At 45.2% G+C, this 26,158-nt stretch overlaps 1 protein-coding gene and 1 long non-coding RNA gene across 3 annotated transcripts in view; one reads left to right on the forward strand and one right to left on the reverse strand.

Moving 5' to 3' along the window:
* Positions 1-11,597: 11,597 nt before the first annotated feature.
* Positions 11,598-26,158, reverse strand: part of LOC126068964 (uncharacterized) — a 62,187-nt gene continuing 47,626 nt past the window's right edge. Inside the window, exons 2-3 of the long non-coding RNA XR_007515785.1 lie at positions 12,895-13,051; positions 11,598-11,831 (exon numbers count right to left, since the gene is read on the reverse strand). This is a non-coding gene — a long non-coding RNA (uncharacterized LOC126068964). The remainder of the gene's footprint in view (positions 11,832-12,894; positions 13,052-26,158) is intronic.
* Positions 20,612-26,158, forward strand: part of ARSL (arylsulfatase L) — a 50,033-nt gene continuing 44,486 nt past the window's right edge. For both annotated transcript variants that reach the window (XM_049871753.1, XM_049871754.1), the window contains exon 1: positions 20,612-20,714. The gene's annotated coding sequence lies outside the window, so the exon portion shown is untranslated. The remainder of the gene's footprint in view (positions 20,715-26,158) is intronic.

Here is a 26,158-nt window from a genome sequence, read left to right on the forward strand (position 1 = left end):
AAGGCAAAACAGCGTGCTCAATCTACCCAGCCAAGACAGGTCTCCTGGTAGATTTCCAACGAGTACTCTGAGCTTAATTGATTCATCAACAAAAATCCCTCATTCCTGAGTCACCCCACAAGACAGGGCCCCCAGACTCTCCATTAGCCCAGAACTAAAACCATTCCCAAAGCCAACTCTTCAGACAGAGATTAGACTGACTATGAGACATCAAATGATACCCATGAAGAGTGTGCTTCTCAGCTCAAGTAGATACACAAGACTAAATGGGCAGCTCCTGTCCGGAGGCGAGACGAGAAGGCAGAAAGGGACAGGAGCTGGTTGGACGGACACGGGGAATCTGGGGTGGAAAGGAGGGGGTGTGCTGTCACATTATAGGGAGAGCACCTGGGGTCACATAACAAAGTGTGTATAAATTTTTGTCTGAGAACCTACCTTGAGCTGTAAGCTTTCACTGAAAGCACAATATAAATAAATAAAAGGGAAAAAAAGTTATTATAGGGATCACAAAAATTTATCTCAAACCAGCGAGTATAGAGGGAGGAGAAGTCTCCAGGCAAAGAATTTCCTAACTGGTGAATTAAAACAATTTATGGTAGTTGTAAATATGTCAGCAGTCACGAGGCAAAAGCCGCTAAAATCAAGCATTTCCAAAAAAGCGTTTAAGAACAGAAAGTTAAAGGCAAGGTGAATCTTTGTGCTCATAAGATTAGACTAAGCACAAACATGGACAAATGAACTTGGTTTTTCTAATCTACCTACAGTTTACAATAAAAGCACCCAGGATTCAAAAAAAAAAAAAGGAAACTCCTCATTCCAGAGTCACTAAAATAAATAATAAACCGACAGGCACGTATCCAACAGATACTTACATCAGACCTATGTTATTCTTGGTATTCTGCTGCAACGTGTGGTTTTTGCAAACGGCAAGTCCACAGCACCTTTGCTGCCTAAGTGGCCAGTGCTCCGAACGTTAAGATCCATAACCACGACCAGCTCTGACCTGCTATAGTCACCGGAGGCTATGTTTTAGCAGCTGTAATTACGATCCTTTTATAAGAATCTAACTCGTTGCACACTCCCCATCTTTTGTTGTTGTTAGTGGCGGTTGAGTTGGCTCCCACTCTTGGCGACCCCGCGTACAACAGAACGGAACGCTGCCCGGTCCCGCACCACCTTCCTGATCGTCGGTGTGTTTCATTGCATTGTTGCAGCTGTTGCGTCAATCTATCTCATGGAGGTTTTCCCTCGTTTTCGCTTATGCTGTCCTTTTCTAGCAGTTGGTCTTTCCAGATGACGTGTCCAGAGTAAGTGAGCAGAAGTCTCATCATCCTCATTTCTAAGAGGTGTTCTGGTTCTATTTCTTCTAAGACTAATTTGTTCGTTCTTCTGACAGCCCACGGTATATTCAATGTTCTTCACCAACACCACAATTTGAATGCGTCAATTCTCTGTCTTCCCTTTTCATTGTCCAGCTTTTGCATACATGTAGGTAACTAAAAAGACCATGGCTTGGGTCAGGCACACCCTTTACGCCTCTGTCTAGGACTTCAAAAAGGAGCCCTGGTGGTACAGTGGTTAAGCACTCGACTGCTAACCAAAAGTCGGTGGTTCAAATCCACCAGCTGCTCCTTGGAAACCCTATGGGGTAGTTCTACTCTGTCCTATAGGGTCGCTATGAGTCGGAATCAATTTGACAGCAATGGTTTAGGATTGTCAAACCACTTAAAGTTTGTGAGGTTACACACCTCACAACACAGGTGGCATATAATGGGAATTAATAACCCTGCTATAACGGTAATGTATAAGACTTAGCTCAGCTGGTAGCCAAAAGGTCAGCAGTTCGAATCCACCAGCAGCTCCTTGGAGACTGTGGGTGCAAGTCTACTCTGTCCTACAGGGTCACTATGAGTGGAAGTCAACTCAATGGCAAAGGGTTTGGGTTTTTTTAATTTGTTTTTTGGTATAATGTCCAAGGCATTTCCACACGCATTTTCCCATTTGATCTCAAAATATCTTTCCCTGCCTTCTTTAGAGGGTTAACTGTGACCCTCCCATGTTACGGGAGAGGGAACTGAAAGTCAGAGAGTTTAAAAGCCTTTCCCGAAGCTGGTTAATTGAAGAGCTGAGGTTCCAGATGAGGCTTCCGACTCAGGCTTGTGTGTGTGTGTGCGCACGTGTGTGCGTCCATGTATGTGTAAATTAGCCAAGAAGAAATTCTTAGGATCATCATCTCATGTTCGGCCTCTCCAACATGATTGCTCAGGCAGCTGACCACCCTTGGGGCCACTGAAGCCCACACTCCAATCTGTGAGTGGTCATCCATTCTCACTACCCCTACAGGCCCCTAGGAATGCTTCTGTATAAGACTCCTCACCCCCTTAAAAGGCAGACTGTGGTTTTCATCTCGGGTGCTGCTGATTTCACATTAATTCACCCTGTGGCCTTTGCAAAGCTTCTTCTCTGGGCTGCTGGTTGTTTCCTTTTAAAATAAAGGGGTTGGACTTAAAAATGTTTCTTTGAAAATAAGAGGAATGAACAGAATTCAACCACACATTAAGAAAACCATACATCATCGTGATCAGGTGGAATCCATACCAGGCATGCAAGGATGGTTCAACATTAGAAAAATCAACCAATGTAATTCACCACATAAAATAAAACCAAGAAAAAAAATCACATGATCATCTCAGTCGATGCATATCATGGACTGAATTTCATCCCCCCCAAATGTCTGTCAACTTGGCTAGGTCATGATTCCCAGTATTATAGGACTGTCTACAATTTTATCTTCTGATGTGACTTCCCAAAGTGTTATAAATCCTACCTCTATGATGTAATGAGATAGAGTAGTGGCAGTTATATTGATGAGATCTACAAGGTTAGATAGCATCTTAAACCAGTCTCTTTCAAGATATAAAAGACAGAAACAAGCAGAGAGACAGGGAGACCTCATACCACCAAGAAAGCAGTGCCGGGAGCAAAGCGCGTCCTTTGGACCTGAGGTTCCTGGGCTGAGATGCTCCCAGACCAAGGGAAGCCTGATGACAAGGACCTGCCTCCAGAGTCGACAGAGAGAGAAAGCCTTCCTGGGAGCTGGTACCCTGAGTTTGGACTTCTAGCCTCCTAGACTGTGAGAGAATAAATTTCTCTCTGTTAAAGCCATCGACTTGTGGCATTTCTGTTATAGCAGCACTAGATGACTAAGACCATGCATAAAAGGCACCTGATAAAATCCAACACTCTTTCCTGATAAAAACTCTCAGCAAAATAGAAACAGAAGGCAAATTCCTCAACATAATTAAGGACATATACACAAAACCTAGGAGCCCTGGTGACACAGTGGTAAAGCAACTGATGAAAGGTTGGCAGTTTGAAAACACTAGTGGGGAAAGATGTGGCAGTCTGCTCCCATAGAGATTTACAGCCTCGGAAACTCTACAGGGTGGCTATGAGTTGGAATCGACTCCATGGCAGTGGGTTTGGTTTTTTGGCTTTTATCCAAAACCAGCCACCAACATTATTCTCAATGGAGGAAGACTAAGATCCTTCCCCTTGAGAACAGGAACAAGGTAAGGACGTCCATCATCACCACTCTTATCCAATATTGTACTAGAAGTCCTAGCCAAAGCAATAAGGCAAGAAGGAGAAACAGAGTGTGTTCAAAGTGAAAAGGCAGAAGTAAAACTATCCCTACTTGCGGGTGACGTGATCCTATACATAGAAAATCCCAAAGAATCCACAAGAAGTCTTCTGGATATGATAGAAGAATTCAGCAACATTGCAGGTTGTGAGATCCACACACAAAAATCTGTTGTGTTCCTTCACACAAACAGTGAGAATTCCATACAAGAAAACAATACCATTTATAATAGCCTCCCAAAGGATAAAATACCTAGGAATACACCTAACCAGGGATGGAAAAGACTTACACAAAGGAAATTACAAAACACTAGTACAAGAGAATAAAAGAGACCTACGTAAGTGGAGGAAACCCTGGTGGCGTAGTGGTTAAGTGCTGTGGCTGCTAACCGAAGGATCGGCAGTTCAAATCCACCAGGAGCTCCCTGGAAACTCTATGGGGTGGTTCTACTCTGTCCTATAGCTAAGTGGAAGGGCATTCTGTGCTCATGGATTGGAAGACTTCGTATAATAAAACAAATGGAATGGACTCAGCGATTTCCTGGTCCCCTCTGACTGAAGTTGTATAATCCCATAAGGCATTTCCCAGCCACAGGTGAAGTAAAAATAATAATTAGTTTTACAAGCCTTTTCATCCAAGGAAACCACCTGGTGACCTGAATATCACCAACTTGACCTTCAGCACTTCTCAGTGAGGAAAAACAGCCTTAATATCATTAGACCCACTTGTACACAGATTCAATCAGCTACAGGAGAAAAGACCTGTATTTTAAAGTCAACTAGTAAATAAAAATAAATAAATATAATTATTTATTTTATTTTTAGTAAATTCAGACCAAGACAGACCAGGAAGAAAGGCCTTGAAATCTACTTCTGACAATCACCCAATGAAAACCCTACGGGTTACAGCAGAATATGGTCTGCTATAATCCTGGAAGATGAGACTTCTAGACTGGACCACAAATAAAACCAAGCTAGCTGCCATCGAGTCAATTCTAAATCATGGTGACCCCACGTGTTACAGAGTAGAACTGTGCTCCATAGGGTTTTCAAGGCTGTGACCGTTCAGAAGTGGATAGCCAGGCCTTTCTTTCTATGCCTTTGAGTGGATTCAAACCACCAACTTTTTGATTAGTAGGCAATGATTAACAGTTTGTGCCAGCCAGGGACTCCTCTAGGTTGGAAGGCATTCAAAATACACAACGCCCACAGCAATGGACTCAAGCATACCAGTGAAGATGGTGCAGAACCAAGCAATGTTTTGTTCCGTTGTGCGTGGAGTTGCCATGAGTCATGGCCAACTCGACGGCAAGTTAGCAGCAATAATAAATTCAAATGCAGCCCGCCCATTAATAAGAAAAATACTTCATCTATTAACTAACATATTCTGGAGGCCTGGTTGCACAGTGGTTAAGAGCTAGGCTGCTAACCAAAAGGTTGGCAATTCAAATCCACCAGCCAACCCTATGGGACAGTTGTACTCTGCCCTATAGGGTCACTATGAGTCGGAATTGACTGGACAGCAACAGGTTTGGTTTGGGATTGGATAGAATATACTCTAGGTGTCAAACTACTCCCGTAGTGCCTGTGCTGTTTAAATGAAAGAGAAATCTCTTTCTTCCTTCCCACACACACCTGGAGAGCCTGCGAACATATACAAACCCATAACACACTCGCATAGTAAGACCCTCAGTGCAGCTCAGTTCTCAGTGTTGGACCCCAAAGTCAGCTGGATAGGAGTAATCAGTGTTTATAATTATAACCCAGGGAAGACGTTCAGCAGAATCCAGCAGTTTGTGTCTTCAAGTAGAGAAAAGGACCTATCACGCTTCTTATTTTTGCCCCTGCTTCCCTCTTTGCTATGTGCTCGGAACCCAAACTTGGGGACGGGGGTGGTTCATGAAGCCCCCTTTCCTCATCAGCTAAAGTGGAGATGCCCTGGTACCATTTACAGACACAGAGCTCAAGGCATATGCGTGGCTGGGGATGTGAGCCAGCTTAGAGAACCAGGCAGACGGCACCAGAGCAAGAGTCTCAGCTTTGGCACTGCGGACATTTGGGGCTGGGTGATTCTCTGGGGTGGGGGTCCTCCTGTGCACTGGAGGGTGTTGAGCAGCTTCCCTGCTCTCTGCCCACCAGAGGCCGGTACGACCTGCCCTCCCAGTGTGAAATCCAGAATGTCTCCATACATGGCCAAGTGTCCCCTGGTGATCAGAGTCATTGGTTGCAAACCTCTCCCATAGATATAGAAGGATGGAGGGGCGGACGGACGGACGGATGGACGGACAGACAGAGGGACGGAGGGAGGGAGGGAGGGAGGGAGAGAGGGAGGGTTGGAGGGAGGGAGGGAGGGATGGAGGGAGGGAGGGATGGAGGGAGGGAGGGGTGGATGGAGGGAGGGAGGGAGGGGTGGATGGAGGGAGGGATGGATGGAGGGATGGATGGAGGGAGGGAGGGGGGATGGGGGAATGGAGGGATGGTGGGATGGATGGAGGGAGGGATGGGGGATGGGGGTGGGGGATGGGGGAGGGAGGGAGGGTTGGATATTTAGATAGGCAGATAAGATGGATATCAAGTAGGCAGATGATAGATATAATAGACAAACAGATATTGATAAATAAAAATGATAGATAATGGATGAATAGGTAGAGAGATGGGTAGATGGATGGATAGATAAGATAGATAGACAAGTAGATAGATATTAGGTAGGTAGGTAGGTAGATAGTAGATGACAGATAAATAAGATAGAAAGATATAGATAAATTGACATTTTGGGGTGGATGATTCTTTCTTGTAGGATGTTCAGCGTTCCCTCTGGCCTCCACCCCCTAGATGCCAGCAGCTCCCACATTTCTGACAACATGTTTTCAGAAGTTGCCAAGCGTCCCCTGGGGAGGGGGGCAATATAACCTCTTCTCCCCCTCCTCCCCTCCCCCGAGAACACCTGAACTAACGTGACATTGTGTTCTTGTGTGACACCAAAGGCTGGATATTAATGATTCAAGTTTCTGACTCCCTCGGCCAAGGGCCATGATTTAGAATGCAAGCCCTATGGGTCTACTCTATTATCTGTAACTAAATATTATCATAATTAAAAGTTAGACCGTTTCTTAATTATCTTATTTTAGTAACTCACTACGGGATCGAATTTCATACAGTCCGATTATTGTTTTCTCGTACGATTCCATGTTGTATTAGTGGTTCCTAAAGCTTTCTAGAGATTCACAGAAATTCACCAGCTTTCCCCAAACTGCCTAATATTCAATATTTTGGGGATGCTGTGGTTAGGCATCATAAAGGCGAATATTAAACGATATGGAAAACTTTTAAATGAGTCTGTTATTAAAAGCATTGTTTTTCTTTTTAGCCATCGGAATAAACCAAGTTTTACATTGAATGAAATAGATTCCACACACCTAATTCTTTGCTTTTTACTCTGACAAACAGTAAGGAGCCCTGGTGGTGCAGTGGTTAAGCGCTTGGCTGCTAGATGAAAGGTTGGCGGTTCAAACCCACCAGCCACTCTATGGGAGAAAGATGTGGCAGTCAGCTTCTGTAAAGATTACAGCCTAGGAAACCCTACGGGGAGGTTCTACTCTGTCCTATACGGTTGCTATGAGTTGGAATTGATGCAACAGGTAAGAAAAACACTACCAATAAGAAATTAAAATATAGCCAATATGAAGTAAATTTACCATAAGGAAATCCTAGCCTCTGAAGTGGCAAAAACTATTATTTTATACTAAGTACGTCCAGAAGGAGTCCTGGTAGCACAGTGGTTAAGTCCTTGGCTGCTAACCTAAAGGTCAGCAGTTTGAACCCACCAGCTGCTCAAGGGAGAAAGACATGGCGGTCTGCTTCCATAAAGATTACAGCCTTGGAAACCCTGTGGGGTGATTCTGTTCTGTCACCCAGGGTCACTACGAATCAGCATCGGCTCGACAGCAACCGGTTGTATTGGTATATATGTCAAACTTCGATTTGTAAAAGCAGACAAAATAATAATATAGAATTTTCATTTATTTGTTGCAATGGGATGTGCTGCATCACCCCTGCCTTCAGTGATTATAATAGATGCCCTCTCAAAAAATAAGAAACAAATCTTTGGGTTTCCAACCTTATTCACACAGGCTTCATAAATCTACTACCAACCCACCGTCATCCACCTCCATCATCTTTCAAAGCCTGCTTAATTGTCTCCATAAAAATGGCAAATATTCTTAAACTTGAATGCCACAGATCGCTCTAAAATCCACTGCAGAAACTAGAATTTGGCTCCTCCAGTGTGCAGTCTGTGTTAGCTCAGCAAAAATCAGGGAAACCCCCCATGACATGGCTGGACTCAATGGCCGCAGCAATGGACTCCAACGTGCCAATGGTCGTGAAGATGGCGCCGGACCAGACAACGATTTGCTGTGTTGTACGTGGGGTGGCCGTGAGTCGGAGCCGACCAACCACAACAGTGCCCACCCGCAGGCGAATGGATAAACCACCTGTGGAACAGCCAGGATGCAATGTACCACTATCCAGCATAAAAAGGAACCAACTACGGATACAGACGACAGCATTCCTCCCTGGATCTCAGAAAGACGATACTGAGTAAAGCCAAAACCAGCTGGAGGAGCATATACTGTATGACTCCTTTTCCACAAAATTCTAGAAATTGCACAATAATATGACTTGAGAAAAGCAATAATCAGCTGTCCGCTTCCAACCGTGCTGATCGTTAAAAAAAACAAACCCACACAGCTAGAATTATAATAAACTTAGCCCATTTACTTACTTGCAGCAAGTTGCTTCTTCGGCTTCTACGTTTGTGGACGCTGGTCCTGCAAGACGGAGCTCCTGCCAGAATTCTAGGTCAGTGTCATCACCATTATCATTAAATATCAATTAAGTGCCCAGGTGGGTCAATACCCCAGCCCATCAATTATTTTTATAGCTAAGCATCACCTACTGGGAGGGTTGTGTATACCTACTTACCTATAAGCCTTTCAACTGGTACTAAATGTGCATCTATACTTAAAGGAATTTAATGAAATCGAATATATTTTCCCCCAAGATAAATTTTATAAAATGTAACTAACGGCCACAGTTAGGCTTTGGAAGGATGGAGGAGGGAATAGAACAAGATTAAGGTGGATATCACCATTTTAGATATTACTCCATGCTTTGCACTGTAGCTTTTATCTTTCAGTCTAAGTACATCTTACAGACATCCCATCATTAAGCCGGCGTGCACAGGTCTTAGGTAAGAGAGTTCGTTAGCTGCATTTATAGATGGAAGTATTGCAACACGGGTACATCCTTTGTCTTAGTTCTCCAGTGCTGCTGTAACAGAAATAACCACGAGGGGGTGGCTTTAACAAACAGAAATTTATTTTCTCACAGTTCAGGAGGCTGGAAGTTCTAATTGAGTGTGCAAGCTCTAGGGGAGCCTCTCTCTCTCTCTATCTCTCTTTCTCTCTCTATTGGCTCTGGGGGAAGGTTCTGGTCCCAGCCTCTCTAGCCAGCCGTCCTTGGAGTTCCTGGCTGGTAGACTGGTCTGTCTCTGTCATCTTCTGACCGTGTGGGTCTTCTCTCCGTGTCTGCTTTCTTCTGTGTCTAAACTTCTCCTTGTTAGTCTCAAAGTGATTGCATGAAGACACGCCCTACACTGACTGGCAGCCCTGGTGGTGCAGTGGTTAAGCGCTCGGCTGCTAACTAAAAGGTCAGCAGTTTGAATCCACCAGCCTCTCCTTGGGAACCCTAGGGGCAGTTCCACTCTGTCCTATAGGGTCGCTATGAGTCGAAATTAACTCGATGAGGATAACGGGTTACACTGAGATGGACCCATTAGCATAACAAAAAAACCTATTCCCAAATGGGATGACACCCACAGCTATAAAAAAAATAAATAAACCCACTGCCTTCAAGTCGATGCCAACTCACAGTAACGTTATAGGACAGAGTAGAACTGCCCCATAGCGTTTCCAAGGAGCAGCTGGTAGATTTGCGCTGCTGACCTTTTGGTTAGCCGCCATAGCACTTAACCACTGCGCTATCAGGGCTCCTCCACAGGTATAAAACAAAAAATAGGGGTTAGGATTTACCACACGTATTTTCAGGGGACACAATTCAACCCATAACACCCTTTGTGCAAGCTTGAGTTGGCAATTCACTAAGAAACACTTTTCTAACGGAAGCTTTCCTTGTTTAATTTCACCATTTATTAAAGCCTAGTTGTGTGTACCATGGAAACCCTGGTGGCTAGTGGTAAAGTGCTACGGCTGCTAACAAGAACGTCAGCAGTTCAAATCCAACACCCTCTCCGTGGAAACTCTATGGGGCAGTTCTAGTCTGTCCTATAGGGTCGCTACGAGTCAGAATCGACTCGATGGCAACAGGCTTGGTTGTTGTTTTTTTTTTTTTTTTGGTTTGGCATGTATCATAAATAAAAGAGGGGCTCGATGAGGGTGAGCAGAGATGCAAATATGAAAATTCTCCTGAAAAAGACAGACAAGCCAACAACCTACAATAATACACGCCAAGGCTAAGTAACTTCCAGAGAGGCAAGCAAAGGGCTCACAATGAATGAAGGGCATATTTCTTATTATCGTTATTGTGATACAATTATACACAACATGTGCCAATTCGGCAATTTCTACAGGTGCAATTCAGTGACACTGATTGCATTCTTCAAGCTATGCAACCGTTCTCACTCTCCTTTTCCAGATTATTCCACCGCCATTAACAAAAACTCTAACCAAACAACCAAACCCATTGCCGTCGGGTCGCTTCCGACACTTAGTCTTCCAGGACAGAGTAGAACTTCCCCCTGAGGTTTCCAAGGAGCCCGGGTCTTTCTTCTGTAGCACCTCAGGAGTGTTTGAACAGTCAACCTTTCTAACAGTAGCCGAGTGCAAGCCGTTGGCATCATCCAGAGACCTGGTTTGTCCATACAATAGAATATTATTGAACCGTAAAGAGAAATGAAGTCCTGGTATGTACTACAACATGGATGAACATTGAAGACATTACACTGAGTGGAATAAGTCAGTACCAAAAGGACAAATACTGTATTTTTCCATTTATATTCAAAGCCCGGAAGAGACAAATTCATAGAGACTGAAAGCAGATTTCCAGAGGGAGATGGTGTCACGGACGGAATTATGCCCCGCAAAAAATGTGTGTATCAACTTGGTTAGGCCATGATTCCCAGTATTCTGTGGTTGTCCTTCATTTTGTGATTGTAATTTTATGTTAAGAGGATTAGGGTGGGATTGTAACACCACCTTTACTCAGGTCACCTCCTTGATCCAATGTAAAGGAAGTTTCCCTGGGGTGTGGCCTGCACCACCTTTTATCTCTCAAGAGATAAAAGGAAAGGGAAGCAAGCAGAGACTTGAGGACCTCATACCACCAAGAAAGCTGTGCAGGGAGCAGAGGGCGTCCTTTGGACCCAGGGTCCCTGCGCCTGAGAAGCTCCTCAACCAGGGGAAGATTGAGGGCAAGGACCTTCCTCCAGAGTCGACAGGGCAAGAAAGCCTTCCCCTGGAGCTGATGCTCTGAATTTGGACTTGTAACCTACTAGACTGTGAGAAAATAGATTTCTCTTTGTTAAGGCCATCCGCTTGTGATATTTCTGTTATGGCAGCACTAGATGACTAAGACAGGTGGATAATGGAGAGTGACTGTTTAATGGGTATGTTGTTGTTGTGTGCCATCAAGTTGATTTCGACTCCTGGAGACCCTATAAGATAGAGTAGAACTGCCTCGTAGGGTTTCCCAGGTGGTCATCTTTTCTCCTGAGGAGCTACTGGTGGGTTTGAACCACCAAACTTAACTATCTCACCACCAGGGCCCCTTTTAATGGGTATGGGGGTTTTCTTTGGGGTTGATGGAAAATTCTGAAACTAGATTGTCTTAGTCATCTAGTGCTGGTATAACAGAAATACCACAAGTGGATGGCTCTAACAAAAAGAAATTTATTTCTTTACAGTAAAGTAGACTAAAAGTCCAAATTCAGGGCATTACCTCCAGGGGAAGGCTTTCTGTCTCTGTCAGTCTTCTCATCAATCCTCCCCCCGGACTAGGAATTCTCTGCGCAAAGACCCCAGGTCCAAGGGTTGCACTCTGCTCTCGGCACTGCTTTCTTGGTGGTGTGAGATCCCCTCTTCTCTCTGCTTGCTTCCCCTTCTTTTTATCTCCTGTAAGATAAAAGGTAACTCCCATCACATTGGATCAGGGATGTGACTTGAGTAAGGGTGTTACAATCCCACCCTAATCCTCTTTAACATAAAATTACAGTCACAAAATGGAGGACAACCACACAATGGGAATCATGGCCCAACCAGGCTGACACATATTTTTGAGGGACACAATTCAATTCACGACATAGGTAGAGATGATGGCTGTACAACACTGAAAATGTACTTGTCCTAGGCTGGGTTCTCTAGAGGAGTGGAACCAGTGAAGCGTATCTATATATCTATAGATACCTATATTTATCTGTATATATTCCCATTGCCATCGAGTCGATTCCAACTCATAGCAACCCTACAGGACAGAGTAGAACTGCCCCACATGATTTCCAAGGAGCTGCTGGTGGATTCGAACTGCCAGCCTTTTGGTTAGCAGTCAAGCACTTAACCACTGTACCCCCAGGGCCCCATTTATCTATAGCTATCTATCTATCTATATTTATCTATATAGAGAGATACATATTACTGCCCATAGAGTTTCCAAGGAGCAGCTGGTGGATTTGAATTGCCAGCCTTTTGCTTAGTAAGCAAGGTCTTAACCACTGCACCACCAAGGATTCTATACATATGGGGTATGTATATACACATGTGCACACACAGACACACACACACACATATAGAGAGAGAGAGATTTATCTCAAGGAAATAGCTCATGCAATTGTGGAGGCTGAAAAGTCCCAAGTCCATGGGTCAGGTGTCAGGCTTCTCCTGATTCATGCAGCTCCCAGGGCTGAGGAACCCAAGATCAGCAGGCAATACCACAGACTGCTGGCTCATGTCCCAAGAACCAGAGGTCAGACAATGAGGAGTCGAATGCAGAATCCAGACAAAGAAAAAGCCAGCCAGCTTTGCCAGAAAGTCCACATATATTGGAAGCAGGCCACACCCCCAAGGTAACTCCCCTTAGAACTGATTTGCTGATCACATCAGATCACATCGTGGAGATGATTACATTATATCACAAAATGAAGGATAACTACATCATTACATAACTACCAAACTTACATACCTCCCAAGATTGTGTGTCAACTTGGCTGGGCCGTGATCCTCAGTGGTTTGGCAGTTATGATGTAATTTGGCACTCGTATGATGGTGTGATCACCTCCATGATGGGATCTGCCGCGAGTAGCCAATCAGTTGAAAGGGACTTTCCTTTGGGGAGTGGTCTGCAAGAAATATAAGTGGACATTCTGGTAAGGCTCGAGGGCTTTGGCTCTCTCTGGATCCTGCAGCTGGCTCCCGTTCCTCTGACCACCAGTTCTTGGGACTTGAGCTAGCAGTTATCTGCTTTCTTACCTGTCAGTCTTGGGATTCATTGGTCTTTACAGTCTGTGAGCAAGAACCCTGCTGTCTGATCTACTGATCTTGGGTTCACCAGCCCCTGCAGCTCCATGTATCAAAAGTCCCCAGCCTGACCTAAGGATTTGGGACATTCCAACCTCTACAACCTCGTGACCCATTTACTTGATTTGAATCTGTTTATATAGATATTTATACACACCCTTTACTGGTTTTGTTTCTCCAGGTGTCTTGGTCATCTAGTGCAGGTATAACAGAAATACCACAGGTGGATGGCTTTAACAAAGAGAAGTTTATTCTTTCACAGTCTAGTAGGCTACAAGTCCAAATTCAGGGAGCCAGCTCCAGGGCAAGGCTTTCTCTCTCTGTCAGCTCTGGAGGAAGGTCCTTGTGACGCCTCAGTCTTCCGTTGGCCTGGGAGCATCAGCGCAGGAACCTCAGGTCCCAAGGGTGCGCTCTGCTCCAGGTGCTGTTTTCTCGGTGGTATGAGGTCCCCATGTCGCTCTTCTCGCTTCTCTCTTTTATATCTCAAAAGAGATTGGCTTAAGACACTATCTAATCTTGTAGAGCTCATCAGTATAACTGCCACTAATCCGTCTTATTACATCATAGTGAGAGGATTCACTACACAGAGGAAAATCACATCTGAAGACAAAATGGTAGACAATCACACGATCGTGCAAGGGAATCATGACCTGGCCAAGTTGACAGATATGTGGGGGGGACACAATTCAGCCCATGACACCAGGCGAAGACATTAATCACAGTACTAAATGTCACTGAACTGTTCACTTTAAAATGGTAAATTTTATGTTACATTTATTTCACCACAATTTTTTTAAATGAGAGAAAAAGTGGAGATAAAAAGCGCATATCTGAGAGTAGATAAAATTGAGTGTGTTACCTGCCCAAGGTAGTAAGTGGTTTGATCCCAGGTGGTGTTGAACAAGAACCAGTACACTCAACTACCTACAGACCTGGCCTCCCAGAAAAGAACAGACATGGGATTTAACCGCTTTTTTATTAATAAACAAACTAGGACATGTTTGCTTCGCAAATAAACCCCTTCTTCCCCAAACCCCAGACCCAGCTCTCTGTGCAGACACACCTTACAAGCTTGAGATCCACCTTTTAATCTGTTGCAGGCAGGATCCTTCAAGCTGCATCATTTGCTTGATAAAAAGTAGGATTTAAAGTCTCCCTGCAAATTGTCAGGCAGGGGTGGGTCAGTGGTAGAACCCTCGCCTTCCATGGGAGAGACCCGGGATGGAATCCCGGCCAGTGAGTCTCATCCACGGCCACCACCTATGCGTCACTGGAGGCTTGTGTGTTGCTAGGGTGCTAAACAGGTTTCAGCGGAGCTTCCAGACTCAGACAGACTAGGAAGAAAGGCCTGGCAACATACTTTAGAAAAACCAGCCGCTGAGAACCCTGCGGATCACAAGCATCCACAAACCATCACGGGGATGGTGAAGGACCAGGAAGTGTTTTGTTCCATTGAGAACTGGGTCTCCATGAATCAGGGACGACTGAACAGCAGCTGACGCCAAGCTATACGAGGAGCCCTGGTGGCACAACAGTTAAGCACTCTTCTGCTAACCAAAAGGTTGGCAGTTCAAACCCACCCAGCAGCTCCTTGGGAGAAAGACCTGGCAATCTGTTCCTGTAAAGATCACAGCCTAGGAAACCCTATGGGGCAGTTCTACTCTGTCACATGGGGTCACTATGAGTTGAAATCAACTGGGCGGCAGCTAACAACAACAATTACTGTATGTGTGTGTATGTACATACGTAAACATGTACAATGTGTGTGTGTATAAACACCCATGCACACACACAAATGTTCAATTTATTCGTTTCAAAATGTCTGGAGCAGAAAGCTCGGCAGGAAAGAGCTAATTCCGAGATTAATACTGCAAAACAGCTGTTTCCAAGCCCAGACGCGCACAAACAAATAGAAAGATTAAAAAGAAAAAGAAGAAATCTGAGCCCAACCCTAAGCTGCTGATTCAGAAACTCAGGGACAGAGTTAAACCGGTAATTTGCACAAACAGCTGCAGACATTTCTGAAACAGGGCCGGGCTGCGGGAACCCTGACATCCGGCTGCCTGCTAAACAGGGGGCACACGGGTATTTTTTGAAATCACAGAATGAATCTCAGAGGTTAAAAAAGGAAAAGTGAATGGGAACCTCATTGACTGTATAAACGTTCACCAAAAACGCAATAAAATATTGTAATAAGAAGTGAAATAAAAACGGAAAGTGATGCGTCCAAGCCAGTTACAACCCTCGCCTCCAGCTGTCACGCCAACAGATGTTTTCCTCGGGGTCTGTAAGGGCTGTGAGGAAGCTCGGGGCCCTCACCGCCCCATTGCCAGGAGAGACATTCCCATCCAACAACAACCGTAGAGGTTTTCCTCTGTATTTGCTCTGCTTCTCTGAACAAAGAGTCCCAGAAATGACATCCAGACTCCTGTAACCACAGCTCTTCCTCCCCAGAAGAACTTCATTTTCTGGTTTCTAACAAAGATGACTTTAGCAGACTTTTCCTCTTCTTACCTCCCATTTTGATAAAGATTGTTAAGAACAAAAACAAAACCAGCTGCCTGGAGTCAACCCCTACTCATTGCAACCCTGTGTATTACAGAGTAGAACCACCCCATACCACTTTCTTGGCTGCAATCTTTAGGGAATCAGATCGCCAGGTCATTCTTCCACAGGAGGAAAAAAAAAAAGTGCCCTTACTGGTTAACATTGTAACTATCAGATCTAATCTCTTGGAAATCTAAATTCTTCAGTAAAGCCAAAATACCTCTCTTCCTGACCTTTTACTGCCTATCGTAAATCTTCAGTGGAAAAAAAAAACGCCAAAATCATATCAATGGGAAATTTTTAAAATGGAGTAAGTGAATTCTATCTATCTGTCTGTCTATCTATCTATCTATCATCTATCTAATTATAAAAAAAAAAAAAATTTCTTTTGTATGAAACCCTGGCGGCGTAGTGGTTAAGTGCTAGGGCTGCAAACCAAAAGGTCGGCAGTTCAAATCCACCACATGCTCCTTGGAAACTCTATGGGGCAGTTCTACTCTGTCCTATAGGGTCACTAGGAGTCTGAATCGACTCCATGGCAACAGGTTATCTATACAGAGATAGAAACAGAGAGACCCACTGCCATGAAGTCAATCCTGGATTCAAACTGCTGACCTTTTGGTTAGCAGCTGTAGCTCTTAACACTCCACCACCAGGGTCTCCATATATACAGAGAGACAGACTATATATACTATATATATTCTTAAAAGCATAAAATATATATATTCCTAATAACATCAAAGCCAAATTAATTATTTTGGGAACAGGGATTTTAAGATTGTCTTCTTGTATGTAACCCACATGAAAATTTCTTATGATCCCCGAAAATTCTCAAGTATTGCCTTTTCAAGGAAAGAACATAGTGACCGGCTGCAGAAGGCTAATTCTTGCCACAAGGAGTTGTTCCCTTTATATGCCTTGAGAGTAAAATTTTAAACCACAACTCAGGATAAAGCTAACCTAAGTGGAATACAAAGAAGAAAGAGGAGGAGGAGGAAAAGAAGGATAAAATGAGGAAGAGAAAGGAAGGAGAGGGAGATGAGGGAAGGAAGGGCGGGAGAGAGGAAGGAAAGAAAGGGGAATGGATGGATGGATGGATGGATGGATGGATGGATGGATGGATGGATGGATGGATGGATGGATGGATGGATGGATGATGGTTGGATGGATGGATGGATGGATGGATGGATGGATGGATGGATGGATGGATGGATGGATGGATGGATGATGGTTGGAAGGTTGGTTGGATGGATGGATGGATGAATTATGGAAGGAAGGAAGGAATGGTGGCCAGGTGGGTGGGTGGATGGATAGATGATCGATGGGTCATAGAAGGAAACAAAGAAGGAAGGCAGAATAGAAGAGGGAGGATAAATCAGTCTCACTGGGGGTGGGAGTAAGTAGCATTAATTCTCTGAGTTGATGGCAAGGAGACAAAACAAACAGAAAGGATTCAAAGACAAGCACATTGGAGAATGAAGCAGTGGGTTGAGAAAGATGGACGTTGGGGTGTCTTCCTGTTCCAGGTGTCTCATCTTTTCCCTCTGCTTTCTGAGCAGTGTGGGATTCACTTGGAGATATAAAGGGGCCCCTGCTCCATCTCCCAGCTGGGGCCCTGGGAGAGCTGAGAGACCCCGAGGAAAACCATGATCATGTGTGTGCCTTATTTGATTAGTGGGGGCCCCGCCCAGCCTCCAAGAGTCCCCAGGACAGCCTGGAAGCAGCAGCATGAGTCCCCATCTTCTGAGAGACTCAGGAGTGCTCACTGGTCTGGGAGGGGCACCCAGGGGCTGCTGGAACATCTATTGCCCCTGAGGAGAAACCCTGCAAAGTCATCATTGTAGGCACTCAGAGTATAGGTTTGCTGTGACCAAATTGTGTGGTGGCAGAAGTTGACCATTCAGGAGTCATGAGGTTACTTAGTTCCAAGCATTAGTTGCCATTAGGGTTGATTTCGACTCATGGCGCCCCCATGAGTGTCAGAGGAGAACTGCGCTCTATAAAGTTTTCATGGCAGTGATCTTTACAGAAGCTGATTGCCAGGACTTTCTTCTGCAATGTCGCTGGGTGGGTTCATACCGCCAAACTTTCAACTAGCAGCCAACTGCATTAACCATTTACACCGCCCACACCTAACCAGTTGCCTTCGAGTCGATTCTAATTCCCGGATATCCCACATGTATCAGAGTAGAACTGTGCTCTGTAGAGTTTTTTTTGGTCCGATTTCTCAGAAGTAGATCTCCAGGCCTTTCTTCCTAGTCTGTCTTAGCCTGAAGGCTCCTCCAAAACTTGTCCACTATGAGTGACCTGCTGGTATTTGAAATACTGGTGGCATAGCTTCCAGCATCACAGCAACACACGAGCCACAACACACAGCATATGACAAACTAATAGACGGGTGGTGGGTATATGTATGAGTTTATATATAACTTTGTTTGCATATTATATATTTATTTATTTATGTTTGGAAACCCTGGTGGTGTAGTGGTTAAGTGCTACGGCTGCTAACCAAAGGGTCAGCAGTTTGAATCTGCCAGGCGCTCCTTGGAAACTCTACGGGGCAGTTATACTCTGTCTATAGGGTCGCTATGAGTCGGAATTGACTTGACGGCACTCGGTTTTGTTTTTTTTTTTTTTGGTTTATTTATGTTTGTAGGAAAAATCACTTGCTTTCGAGTCGACCCCCAACTCATGGTGACCCCATGTGCTGAGCAGAACTGTGTTCCACAGGGCTTTCAATGGCTGATTTTTTTGGAAGCAGACTGCCAGCCTTTCTTCCGAGGTGCCTCTGGGTGGGCTCAAACCTCTGTCCTTTTGGTTAGCAGTTGAGCACATTAATCGTTACAGGACAGTGTTGCTTTTTTGATGGCTGTGTTATAAATGCCGCCATACAAAGTGTGTTTGGGCTAAGAGCTAAGAGCTCTAAGTCTGGTGCTCACTTGTCTGGGATTCGGGCCTCGACCTGGGTTCCAGTTGTGATGCCTCAAGAGTCTGAGAAAGAAGGAATTTGAAACGGGTCAGCCAGCAGTGTTGTAACAAGTATTGTGCTGTCATCTGGGAAACACCTTCTCACATCTGGAGGGGAGATGAGAAGGCAGAGGGGGACAGGAGCTGACTGAATGGACACAGGAATCACGGGGTGGAGAGAAGGAGTGTGCTGACTCATTGCAGGGAGAGCAACTAGGGTCACATAACAATGTGTATAACTTTTTGTGTGAGAAACTGACTTGAATTGTAAACTTTTGCTTAAAGCACAATAAAAATGTCTTAAGCTGGAAAAACAAAAAAATCTTCTCACTAGTGGTTCTCCACCGAGGGGACTCTGCCCTCCAGGGGACACAGCGCAATGTCTAGAGATATTTTTGGTTGTCACACGGGGGGAGGAGGGGAGCTACCGGCATCTAATAGGTGGAGACCAGAAGCTACTCAACACCCTACAGTACACAGGATGGTCCTCCCCCCATAAGGAGTTAGTTATCTGCCCCAGTTGCCAACAGGGCTGCAGGGGAGAGATACTTCCTTATCTCTGAACGGTGAAAGTTTGGCTGAACTTCGGGTCTCCTGGGAGCTTTCATCTGCATACTAGAAGTTGGCTCCCTTTCTGCTGAGTTTGTTCAAAAACAACTGCAAGAGTTTAGAAAGATGTCCCAAACGTGCAGGGGATGCCTTCAAAGGCCTTATCTCATCATTTTAGCTAATTCCCTTTTAACTTAGCTTACTTCTATTTCTGGAAATATTACCATTTCTTTTTCTTCCAGTATAACTGTAACTGTAAGAGGTCCCCTTTGGGAAGCTTTCTTCCCTTTCTCTTTCTTCCTTTCTTCCCGTCCTTCCTCCCTCTCTCCATTTCTTTCTTTGATTAAAATTACCTATGCATTGCATACATATGTCCTAGCAGAAATTTTGCACTAGAATTTGGTAGGCTTGACACAGAGGAGTATTCCTAAAAAAATTTAAACCTATGCTTTGTCCTTTCAATCTGTTAAACTCATAAAGAACTTTGACAGCTGTGTAATTTATAAGAGGGTATTTTGTAAGTGTGAGCCTCAAATCAAAACAGCAAAATAAATATTTAGGCTGTAGACTGTTAAAAAAAAAAAAATCTCAAGGGAATCTAAGGATGGATATTTTTTTCTGTGACTGAACACCTAGAAGTTTGCACAAAGTTATCCTTATTTGGAAAAGTTTCTAAAAAGCATCATTTTACATCTAGAGCAGCCTGAAATGTATGCCTTGGCACAATGTGAAAATATTGTGCTCCCTAACGATCAGTAGAGGAAAAAAAGCAAAAAAAAAAAAAAAAAAGCATAAAATCCAAAGGGACTTGGCACATATAATTATACAGTAATAATTATATAAGCCATTGTATGCTGAGAGCGGTAGTCATTGCTGAAGTCAGAGTTATTTTCTGTCACCTTTATTTCTAAGACAGGCGCCAGGAGAAAGAAACAAAAAACAACGAAATTTAAGGGCCGTCGAGTAACAGTCTTCAAGAGAGATTTTTAAGGCAACTGCTTCCTCATTTGGGGGAAAATCAGCAAATGCCTCCTCTGACTTGAAGAAAGACCACGAGATTCTAATCCCCGTGGCAAAGAATGCCTCTCTCTGTTCAGAGAGCTCTCGGAGATTCTTCCGAGAGTGTTAAACTGCGAAAGTAATAACAGAAAGGATCCTGTTGTACAACCTGGAAGGGAACAGAAAGCAGACGCCTGTGGCAGCCCTACCCCTCCCTGGGACAACCTAACTTGGCTTCTCTGGCATTTTGGCTTAGGTTTCCAGAGTCACCCAGCTACGCACATGCGTCAACCAGGCTAGCAGGTCAGCCCTTGCTGAAATACCCTGCGAGCATATCCGTCTTGGAGAGAAGACTTCTCCTTGGAGAGCCAACTCCAGCACTCCACCCCAGCTGACCTCAGCCCTCACGGCGCATCCATCCAGGTAACCAGCCTTTCTTTCCTGGGCTGCTGACAACCCTGCTTCTGCTTGTCTGGAGGCGCTCGGCTGCTGCTGTAAGCATGCTCCTGTGGCCAGCCGCATCCCTTTGGGACTTGCCTCTGGCAGTGCTTAAAGAGCAACTTCCTTTGTTAAAAAAAAAAAAAAAATGTGTACTTGAAAATAGCAAAAGTAAAAACAGCTTTTAGTTGGGAGATTTCTAAACAAGATGCTTAACTAGAATCAAGGAGAAAAAATCACTGAGGGAAAAATTGTAGCTACACTGAGCTCTTAACATAGGCACATTCAGAGCCCTGTACACAACACTGAGGGATACATTGTAGCTACACTGGGCATATTCAGAGCATGTGTACAGAACACTGAGGGATACATTGTAGCTTCACTGGGCACATTCAGAGCACTGTACACAACACTGAGGGATACATTGTAGCTACACTGGGCACATTCAGAGCACTGTACACAACACTGAGGGATACATTGTAGCTACACTGGGCACATTCAGAGCACTGTACACAACACTGAGGGATACATTGTAGCTTCACTGGGCACATTCAGAGCACTGTACACAACACTGAGGGATACATTGTAGCTGCACTGGGCACATTCAGAGCACTGTACACAACACTGAGGGATACATTGTAGCTGCACTGGGCACATTCAGAGCCCTGTACACAACACTGAGGGATACATTGTAGCTTCACTGGGCACATTCAGAGCACTGTACACAACACTGAGGGATACATTGTAGCTTCACTGGGCACATTCAGAGCCCTGTACAGAACACTGAGGGATACATTGTAGCTTCACTGGGCACATTCAGAGCCCTGTACAGAACACTGAGGGATACATTGTAGCTACACTGGGCACATTCAGAGCACTGTACACAACACTGAGGGATACATTGTAGCTGCACTGGGCACATTCAGAGCCCTGTACAGAACACAGAGGGATACATTGTAGCTACACTGGGCACATTCAGAGCCCTGTACAGAACACTGAAGGATACATTGTAGCTTCACTGGGCACATTCAGAGCCCTGTACAGAACACAGAGGGATACATTGTAGCTACACTGGGCACATTCAGAGCCCTGTACAGAACACTGAGGGATACATTGTAGCTGCACTGGGCACATTCAGAGCCCTGTACAGAACACTGAAGGATACATTGTAGCTTCACTGGGCACATTCAGAGCCCTGTACAGAACACTGAGGGATACATTGTAGCTGCACTGGGCACATTCAGAGCCCTGTACAGAACACAGAGGGATACATTGTAGCTGCACTGGGCACATTCAGAGCACTGTACACAACACTGAGGGATACATTGTAGCTGCACTGGGCACATTCAGAGCCCTGTACAGAACACAGAGGGATACATTGTAGCTACACTGGGCACATTCAGAGCCCTGTACAGAACACTGAAGGATACATTGTAGCTTCACTGGGCACATTCAGAGCCCTGTACAGAACACAGAGGGATACATTGTAGCTACACTGGGCACATTCAGAGCCCTGTACAGAACACTGAGGGATACATTGTAGCTGCACTGGGCACATTCAGAGCCCTGTACAGAACACTGAAGGATACATTGTAGCTTCACTGGGCACATTCAGAGCCCTGTACAGAACACTGAGGGATACATTGTAGCTGCACTGGGCACATTCAGAGCCCTGTACAGAACACAGAGGGATACATTGTAGCTGCACTGGGCACATTCAGAGCACTGTACACAACACTGAGGGATACATTGTAGCTTCACTGGGCACATTCAGAGCCCTGTACACAACACTGAGGGATACATTGTAGCTTCACTGGGCACATTCAGAGCCCTGTACACAACACTGAGGGATACATTGTAGCTTCACTGGGCACATTCAGAGCCCTGTACAGAACACAGAGGGATACATTGTAGCTTCACTGGGCACATTCAGAGCCCTGTACAGAACACTGAGGGATACATTGTAGCTACACTGGGCACATTCAGAGCCCTGTACAGAACACTGAAGGATACATTGTAGCTTCACTGGGCACATTCAGAGCCCTGTACAGAACACAGAGGGATACATTGTAGCTACACTGGGCACATTCAGAGCCCTGTACAGAACACTGAGGGATACATTGTAGCTGCACTGGGCACATTCAGAGCCCTGTACAGAACACTGAAGGATACATTGTAGCTTCACTGGGCACATTCAGAGCCCTGTACAGAACACTGAGGGATACATTGTAGCTGCACTGGGCACATTCAGAGCCCTGTACAGAACACAGAGGGATACATTGTAGCTTCACTGGGCACATTCAGAGCCCTATACAGAACACTGAGGGATACATTGTAGCTACACTGGGCACATTCAGAGCCCTGTACAGAACACTGAGGGATACATTGTAGCTTCACTGGGCACATTCAGAGCCCTGTACAGAACACTGAGGGATACATTGTAGCTGCACTGGGCACATTCAGAGCCCTGTACAGAACACTGAGGGATACATTGTAGCTGCACTGGGCACATTCAGAGCCCTGTACAGAACACAGAGGGATACATTGTAGTTTCACTGGGCACATTCAGAGCCCTGTACAGAACACTGAGGGATACATTGTAGCTGCACTGGGCACATTCAGAGCCCTGTACAGAACACAGAGGGATACATTGTAGCTATGCTGGGCACATTCAGAGCCCTGTACAGAACACTGAAGGATACATTGTAGCTGCACTGGGCACATTCAGAGCCCTGTACAGAACACTGAGGGATACATTGTAGCTGCACTGGGCACATTCAGAGCCCTGTACAGAACACTGAGGGATACATTGTAGCTTCACTGGGCACATTCAGAGCCCTGTACAGAACACTGAGGGATACATTGTAGCTACACTGGGCACATTCAGAGCCCTGTACAGAACACTGAAGGATACATTGTAGCTACACTGAACATACTCAGAGCATGTGTACAGAAGGTTGAATAGATACATTGTAGCTACATTGTACTTACTTAGAGCATGTGTAGGGAACATTGAAGAGATAACAGGATTAAAGCCTAAATTGGGTTTAGAAGAGGACCCAGGTGGACGCACTATCCTGGGGGCTGGAGGACAGTAGGGTGGGGGGTAAGAGGGTATGAATTCCTTCATTCTGGAAGAGAATCAAAGGCTAAATGATGGGCCGGACTTGAAGGGTTTTGCTTTTCCTTTATTTTTCTTAGAGAAAAGTTTTACCTGGTATCAAGGAGCCAGTCTCCAGCAACGTATGCACCACTCTAAGGGCTGAAGTGCCACTGAGTTGGAATCAAGTCTATGGCCACGGGTTTGTTTATTTGTTTAAGAGTTCAAGGACTGAATTCGTTGAAACAGAAAAATGTGCTTTTATAATTAAACAGGGAAACCCTGGTGGCGTAGTGGTTATGTGCTACGGCAGCTAACCAAGAGGTCAGCAGTTCGAATCCGCCAGGCGCTCCTTGGAAACTCTATGGGGCAGTTCTACTCTGTCCTATAGGGTCACTAGGAGTCGGAATCGACTCGACAGCAGCGGGTTTGGTTTGGTTTTGGGCATAGCTAAACAGACAGCTGATCCCTGAGGAGCCAGACGACAGGCTGTTGTCGTTAGCTGCCCTAGAGTCAGCTCAGGCCCGTGGTGACCCCGTGTGCTCCATGGGATTTTCAATGGATGATTTTTCAGAAGTAGATGACCAGCACTTTGTTCTGAGGCACGTCTGGGTGGACTAGAACTTCCAACTTTTGGTCAGCAGCCTAGTATGTTAACTGTCTGCACTACTCAAGGTCCGATTCCTTATTAAGTCAAAAAAGCCCAACCATTTGCCATTTAACTGACCCCACGTCATAGCTATCCTATGTGTTATAGAGTAGAACTGCTCCATAGGGTTTTCAAGGCTGTGACCTTTTGGAAATAGATTGCCAGGCCTTTCTTCTGAGGTGTCTCTGGGTGAGTTCAAACCACCAACCTTTTAGCTAGTAGTCAAGCTCTTGACTGTTTGCACCACCCAGGGAGAGAAGTATTCTTATTTTAGGATTTTTCAACCATGACTGAGCCTCTTATACATAGGATTGGGGGATGGGTGGGGGGAACACACAGGTTACAAGCAATAGCTGCATCCCCAGGAAAGTCAGAAGAAGCCCATAATATGATTTTCCTGGGGAATATATAGACCCCTGAGAGGTGCCCTGGTGGTGCAGCAGTTAAGCCCTCTGCTGCTAACCGAAAGGTTGGCCATTCAAATCCACGAGGCACTCCATGGGAGGAAGATGTCACAATCTGCTTCCCTGAAGATTACAGCTTTGGAAACCCTATGGGACAGTTCTACTCTGTCCTATAGGGTCACTACGAGTTGGATTTGTCTTGACGGCAATGGTATAGTAACTCTAAGGAGCCCTGGTGGCGCAGGGGTTAAATATTTGGCTGATAATTGAAGGTTGGCTGTTGGAAAGACCAAGTGATCTGCTCCTGTAAAGATTAACCCAAACCAAACCAAACCTGTTGCTGTGAAGTCTATTCCAACTCGTGTGACCCTATAGGCCTCAGTAAAACTGCCCCATAGGGTTTCCAAGGCTGTGATCTTTATGGGAGCAGACTGCCACGTCTTTCTCCAGCAGAGCAGCTGGTGGGTTCAAACTGCCAACCTTTCAGTTAGCAGCCAAGCGCTTTAACTACTGTGCCACCAGGGCAGCCTAGAAAACCCTACAGAGTAATTCTACTCTATAACACATGGGGTCACCATGAGTCAAAAATTGACTCGACGGCACCTAACAACAACAAGAGGCACATGGAGCCCCTGGGTGCTGCAAATAGTCAACACACTCAACTTCAGGTCCACTCAGAGGTGCCTTGGAAGAAACGCCTGGTGATCTACTTCCAAAAAATCAGCCACTAAAAACCCAGTGGAGCACAGTTCTACTCTGACACAGCCAGGGCCAGCATGAGTCAAGGTCGACTTGACAGCGGCTGGCTCTGAGAGGTGATGAGTTAAGATTTATAGCTCAGAACTGCAGAGTAGAAGTAACCACGGATGGGTGTGCCAATGTGACAAGAAGAAAGCCTTTCTAGCTATCCCTCACGTGCTAGCACTGAGACGCACCATCCGAACTGTCTATGTGTAAAGACAAGTCTCACTGGGTGTCCCTGAAGTTCTCATCCATCAGAGAAGTGAATGATTCCATCAAGAATATAAGCAGGTGGTGGAACTACCACTGGACTTCAAAGACCCTGATTCGCGGCTGGTAGTTGTTAGGTGCCGTCAAGTCGGTTCTGAGTCATAGCGACCCTACGCACAACAGAAGGAAACACTGCCCGGTCCTGCAGCAGCCTCACAGTTGCTGCCATGCTTGAGCCCTTTTTTGCAGCCATAGTGTCAATCCATTTCGTTGAGGGTCTTCCTCTTTTCCACTGACTTTCTACCAAGCGTGATGTCCTTCTCCA

Source organism: Elephas maximus, chromosome X (genome assembly GCF_024166365.1).
Source record: "Elephas maximus indicus isolate mEleMax1 chromosome X, mEleMax1 primary haplotype, whole genome shotgun sequence".
In the NCBI taxonomy this organism is placed as follows: Eukaryota; Metazoa; Chordata; class Mammalia; order Proboscidea; family Elephantidae; genus Elephas; species Elephas maximus.